Source organism: Dreissena polymorpha, chromosome 12 (assembly GCF_020536995.1).
Source record: "Dreissena polymorpha isolate Duluth1 chromosome 12, UMN_Dpol_1.0, whole genome shotgun sequence".
In the NCBI taxonomy this organism is placed as follows: Eukaryota; Metazoa; Mollusca; class Bivalvia; order Myida; family Dreissenidae; genus Dreissena; species Dreissena polymorpha.
In genome coordinates, this window is record NC_068366.1 from 66529516 (window position 1) to 66537001 (window position 7486).

Consider the following 7486-nt stretch of genomic DNA (forward strand, 5'->3'; position numbering starts at 1 on the left):
AACTATGAAGGTTATATCTCAAGGGACATAGAAGTTATGAGCATTTTTCGAAACCTAAACGCAAAGTGTGACGGAAAGACAGACGGACGGACAGTCCGATCACTATATGCCCTCCTTCGGGGGCATAAAAATTAAACATTTGAGAATTAACCTATTGAACTGTTTATGACCGGTACGAGCCGCTCGTACCAGTTGATTGAGAATAAAATGTGTCCACATTTGACAATATGAGTTGTTAGAAAACAAGACACCGTTTACAGTGTCGTCGTGGTAAAATAAATATAAAAACATTACACGAATTTGATTACCGGAATGCACGAGTGGGAAACTGTATAACTATATTTCACATCTAGAGACACTAAACGATGGTATCTCTGGGAAACGATTTATTGATGGGCACTGTGCAGCTAGAAGAAAATGATATATAGACTGGCAAAGGTCTGAGCTTTACAATGTGAAATGATTGACCAGGAACAACCAGACCCAGTTAACGCTGGATACCAGTGCCCGTTTGCTTTCTGTCGGAATCTTCATTCATATGTCCATTTTCATAGGGCATCACAAAAACAACGTACACCATGTGCATTTCAACATTACTTCATAAAATTAACGAAAATAAAAACTGGTCTGTATTGTGTGAAAACGCCTGGTAGAATTAGCCATTTACTCAACTTATAATATGCCATATATCCTCTTGGACAATTGACCAATCATTTCATTGGACGCATTTTTTCTACCGATCTGATTCACCTCTGTAGATTTACTTTTTGTCACCAGATCCATTGGCTTACGGGTGTGCTTCACATCCTTGCAGAATCCGACACCAGCGCCCAAGGTTTCTTCAATATGCCGAATTTTATTTAAGTAATTTACTCTAAATGACGTTTGAATATCCGGACATACCACGGCTGCACGACCACGAGTAAGATATTTTACGTAAATCAACAAAAACAAACAAACTATTCGTTCTGTGTGGAAATGGCATGTAGAATGAGATATGCACGCAACTTATAACATTTCCGAAAATTTATCGCATAACTGACCAATCCCCTATTTGTTGTAAAACAGTAACGTTTCATGAAAGACAAATATTTCACGTCATTAATGAAACCCGCGAATAAAAAGTATCGACAGTTAAAAATCGCTTTAGCATTTACCAAACAACGTTTAATATTTTAAATGTAACTACATAAAAATGAAACAGTTAGGTAAGCGAGTATCCTCTTGTCCGCATTCGAATGACAGTACCACGGAAACCATACCATAGTGGGTTATTTTAAGTTGTAAACGAAGGCAATTGGTATACTTTAAACAGGTTAGAGTTTGCCTCAACAATTGTTAAGTATTCCCCCATATTTCCATGCTGGAAAAGGTTCCATGTTTGTGTATGAAGCAATTGTAATGGTGAACATTTGCTGATCTTTCATTATAAAATCCCATCAAAGCATCACTCAATCCCTTTCCAACTTTAGCACTATCGTCTATTGTGGCTTAGCGGATATTCAAAATATTTTTGTCCACGCTTGTGAGATTTTAATGCAGTAAATGCCTCTCTCGTGAAGCTAACGACTGGTGCTATGGAAAATTATGCTTAATTTATATCTAACAACGTATTCAACTCAAAATCACCCTTAAACAGGGTGCATCGCTTTGAACAGCCATAACTTCATCAATTGTGCAGCGATTTCCATAAACTTGGTCATATTCAACGCATTAATGAATTTCCTTTCTGGAAATGTACATATCTTATAATATGTTTACAATTGCTGGGTAAAATTTTAAGAAATAACACGATACACAACTCGCGTGACGTACTCATCAGCGATCAGACCCGATTAATGAATGAAATCTTCAGGAGTAAATACACACCTTCGAATTGGACCAATGAAATCACTCGTATGTTTAAAATGTTGGCCAGTTGAAATGTATGTAAACAAAGGTTCCAACGGCGCTGGGCAGTTAGTTTTGATGCATAAATTAACGACAAGAACGATAAGAATGTTTTTTTCATACATTTTATTGAATCATGGTACCTAGGTCCGTGAACTTTGCAGGAAAAATGCCCTTTACTCCTTGAAGATTTCAGTCTTTACCTGTGCCCTGTTGATTTTCTTTTCGTCCTCTGAATCGTCCGCCAAAGGTTGAGCCTCGTACTCTTGAACAACACACCACCCGCTGTCTGTGGAGTCGGCACGTTTAATTAATTCTTGTCTATGCGACATGATGTCAATACCTTCGCGAATCTTCGCATGAGCTGACACTGCTGTTTTAGACGGATGTTCTGCCATTGCTTCCCGCAAACTCTCCTCATCTTGGTTCATTTTACTCAAAGCCTGCTTGTTCACTTTGTATTGTTGCTCGTTTCCCTTTTTTTCGAAATACGTACGAGTCCTGAGTCTCCAAATTTTCTTTAATCGAAGAAAGTTGCATATGCGAAAGCTCTTGCGTTTCCGTAATTTTCTTCTCGAATGTGTCCAACTTACTGTTAATATTTTTTTTCTTTTACATAGAATTTTATTCAATCATACCCTGGGGTGTAGAACGCCCCAGGTACCCGCTAAAAGAACCTTAACTTGAAAATTTACATAACAAGGTGACTATTTGATAGAGATACTTAATTAATATAATACAAAAGAAAACACAAAATAATGAAAAGATAACAGTCTTTTTTTAACACGTCTGCACGCTTTTAATTAATTTATATTTTATAAAACAGTCTTTCACAGCGTCTGCACGCATATTCACTAGTGCATATATAAATAACATTTAGATTACTCTTTAAAGCAATTAAGCAATACAAATAATAAGTCATCTCTCTTAAATTAAGCGGGTCTTAATTAGTATTTAATAAAGAGATTTTCAAAGCTATTTCATAATTATGTAAAATTAATTGTGTCACACACCTAAATGAAAATATATATAAGACAAATAATTAGTAACTTCTGCTAGTAGTAAGAAAATTATATAAAACAATCGCCTCCTGTGTACTCCCTCAGCTCATGCACGGGCACTTGCCGCGGGAGTCCACAAAAAAACTTCAAGAAATACAAACAAGTCTGCAGCTGCACCGGGAGATAGAGCTGAGGCGCGTCTATAGCCTTCGGTACTACCACCGACCCGTCTCAGCCCCACCTCCCAGCTAAGCTTTAACAGTGTGTATAATATACCATTTTTGAAAACAGACAATCTCTTTATTATGAGGAAAATTAGTACAGTATACATTACTAGTGTACACAATATATAGACCAATGATTGAAATGAAACACAAGAATACTGATGAAAAAAAGATATGATGCATATACAAAACAAATAAATACATATTAATATATGAATACACAATTCACAAATGCACATTAATACACGAAGGTGTTCCCTCTCTGTTCCAGGATGACAACCCGAGCTCTAGACCTCCGCTCTCCCGCAGCTGTCATCCTGAAATCAGAGAGAAAACAAAAACAAACAGCAGCAGGAAAACTAGAAATACTATATTAAATAATGGCATATACTGCTGGATTTAAATCCATTCTAAACTCAATAGCATTAAAAAAAACATCACAATAGTATCCCTATATAAGTTCGAATTTTCCACTGGAAAGAACAGATAATGGGTTTATATATAAAGATAAAAGAAGCGATCAATAAAGTATTAAATCTGTATATCAGACAAATATTTTGATGTTTAACTCTTTAAACCACCGACTGTATGGATGGTAAAACCAATTACAGTAAGCATATAATTCAATAATGTGACGGTGTTCGCTGTTCTATCGAAAGACATTATAAAAACATGTAGTCAAAGGCTCCCGGAAACGCTTAATCAAGCGTATTTGTAGGCATAAATTTGAAAAATGACGATGGGATCTTCAAGTCAGTTCATTAACATACAAAACCTTCTATTTCAACTGTTTGAAATCGAGTAAATCAAGTGACGCGTATCAACAAAGACATGGTAAAACTTTTAAAAGCTAGAGACCCATGGGGCGTAACGGCGTATGTAATAGAACAAACGGTTATTCTCCATTATGGTTAATCGCAAAGGACAATAAGAAACTCTTAGCTTTGTGCAAAACCCTAATGAATGGCATCGGCTTATTAATATCAAATCAGTTCATGCAAATCTGCAAACTTTGTAACCTCAGAACGGAAAGCATGATTATCCAAATGTTATGATATTGCACTGCTATTGAAGCCGAACGTGAGAAATTGTGGGCACTTATACTTGAGAGTTGTGGGATTGAATACTTTAAACGCTTCAGCCAGATCAGTACCTTTGAGCAATGTGTGAACATATTAAAGTTGGGCTCTGAAACATCTCAGAAGAACTTTTTGCACCTTGGTATTGCCGTCTCAATTTGCAAATTGCTACATTAATAAAGCGATAATGCTGCCAATGATTAGAAACATGTCCAGATGTTTTATGTTGTTCTTTTTTTTAATGTGAATGTAATGTACGCATACTGTTGTCTTTAATCATTATCATTGACTTTATTCATGTCATTGACCTAATAATTATTTATAAATATATCCTCTTGTTATGTTACTTATCTTTGTAAATACTCTAATGGCTGTATTGAGTTGCCTCATTGCCGATGCTGCGAAGCAGCTCGTCTAAGTTACAATACCATGAACAAATTCTTCACAATGGCGACCTATGTAAAAGACCGAGCCAGTCCGATTGAGATAGCTCGATTTTTGTTATCGGCATACTGCTGATTATCATTGATAAAGGTAAAGGAAGCTCAGCCATAAATAGGACAGCATATTCTGGGAAAATGATTTAATAATAGTTTGAAAACGTTAATTTAAAATCAGTTATTGTCAATCCATTATATGTTTATAGATCAATCAAACAACTATGCATTTTCTGTATTGTATTTAACATTTGTCGTGATTCTGTAAATGAATTGCGAATGAATACGAGTATATTTAACGTGTTCCGCGATCATGGGTGTTAAGAAAAAGAATTATTTCGAACCTAACATTTGTAAACGTTAAAGCGAGTGTGGTATATAAACAGCAAAATAGCCGTGCGACATATATGAAACTCGCTCTTATGCGTGATCTCTCATTTTGTATATTTAATAAACTTTTCAAACAGAAATTAAAGAGCCACATCAGTGCACACACTATGTTTGATAATTTATTCGTTTGTTGGATATTGTTTTCTGTTTTAAACACACATTAGGTCATATCGCGGAGATTTAGTTAACCGTACCATGTGTTCATGGGCGAACTCACGTATTCAAGTCATATTCGACTATGTGCTCATACCTACTTTCGGGAATCATCATGAAATTATTGCCGTACTTAACGAACAAACATGCCTAAGCTTATTGAATTAGAGAAAAAAACAATTATCAAAAGAGAAAAAAATATGTTCATGCACATGGGCATGTGAAATCACGTCCGTACACATAACATCATAAACTTAGCAAAGGAAACAACGAAATATAAAGTTTGGTATTATATGCATGTGAAATTAAAGAGCATGGTGTAAATAAAGAGCATGTCAAGTTTTGAATATATCTGCTACATAACGTAATAGTATAACCCACAAACATTTTACTGTAACATAACGTTCTTTTAAGATAAGTGGTACAGAAAATACACGTCGAAAATCTTTTTACAGATATTTCTTGTTATATTTGATCGAGAATGTAACCCGCCTCCAAGTTTCGCTGAATGGGTCAAGTTCCCAACGGGTACTACTTCCCCGTGCCCCCCAAAAGAAATTTTCGTACCCAATTTTTTTCGTACCCAATTTGTTTTTCGTACCCAAATTCTTTTTCGTACCCATTCTTTTTCGTACCTTTTTTTCGAACCCAATTTGTTTTCGTAACCAATTTCTTTTTCGTACCCAATTTATTTTGGCATAATTTTTGTACCCAAAATTTTCGTACCCATTTTTTTCGTAGCCAAAATTTGCGTACCCACATACACAATTATGTTGATGTAGAGAAACTTAAATTGATGCTTTTATATCCATCCTCTTCAAAAGCATCGTCACACCAGTACTGTCAGTACTGTGATTTTGATCTCTTGTATGTGTTTATACTCGATTGTATTTAATTGTTTATAATCTGTATTATATGTTATGCTCTTCATGAATTGAGGAAAATAAAAGTCTATCTATCTAGCATGGTAAGCCTTGACAAGTATAGCTTTTTCTTGTACCTTAATTTTTCAGTACAATAAAACAAAGATTATTGTGCACAACAATCATTTCCATTTATAAACAATACTTTTCAGAACTTCCAAATGAGAGTTATAAACAAGTTTAATCAAGATTGAGCTAAACGTGTGGATTATAAACTTGCAATATGTGTTTTCTGAGATTTGAATAGGTTACCTAATTTTGAAGCACGTGATCCAGATTCACCCTCGACATACACATTGTCACGATAAACATTCTGGTCAAGTTTCTTTGAGATTGGAATATGGCATTGCGAGTGGCAACACGGTTTTTTTCTACGATGTGGTATTGTGACCAAGGTTTAGTTTTTTCTACGATATGGTAATGTGGCCAGGGTTTATTGACGAACATGACTCCGGATAATCATGGATTCGATATTGCCATGATAATATTCCGACAAAATTTCAACAAGATTGAGTTATAAGTTTGTAATCTAGAGCCGTAACATGGATTTTAAACGATTTTACTTGGTCACCTAGTTTTTGAAAGCACTTGACCCAGATTCGATCTCGGCTTAGGGCTTAGGCATTGAAAGGATAATCATTCTAACTAAGTTTCCTTAACACTGAACCACAAACGGGGCTTATATAGTTGTAACAAGGTGTTAATGAGATTTGAAATGGTGACCTTGTTAAAGGCGAACGTGATCCAGATAAAAGGCATTGTCAAGATAAACAGTCGGACTGCGTTTTATTTAGATTATGTAACAAATGTTGGCAACCAGAGGTTTTATAAACATTTCACTTCGTGACTTAGTTGTTTTGATGCACACGACTCAGGTTAAATCGGCCTCAACAGTGTTCAGATAGACATTTGCACAACGTTTCATCAACATTAAATTAAAGTTTGCACGCTAAGTTTGTAACGTGCTTGAAATTGAAGACGCACACTGCATACCGCATATCGCATGGTGTGTGTCTCACTAACACGTACGCCGTGTGATCTCTCGTTCTCACCTTGAGAACATCGTGCTCATATCAGCTAATGAAAACGATAATAATCTCCAAACAAACATCATCATTGACAATAAATAAATAAATAACTCCACTAATACCACTCCTTCCACAGCTAGTTCTGCTCTTTAGGAATCGCATTAATACTAATAATATTACCTCTTCAAAACCATACATTATTTTTTAATGCTTGATCATCCAGATTTTATCTTAATTTTGTAACAGGATACCACTTATGAACAACTTTCTTTGAAATTTTAGGGTAAGAAAAAACTTAAAGCATAAATGGTATATATGCGCTTTCAAAGCACACACAAACAACAATTCAGTTATTCAATGT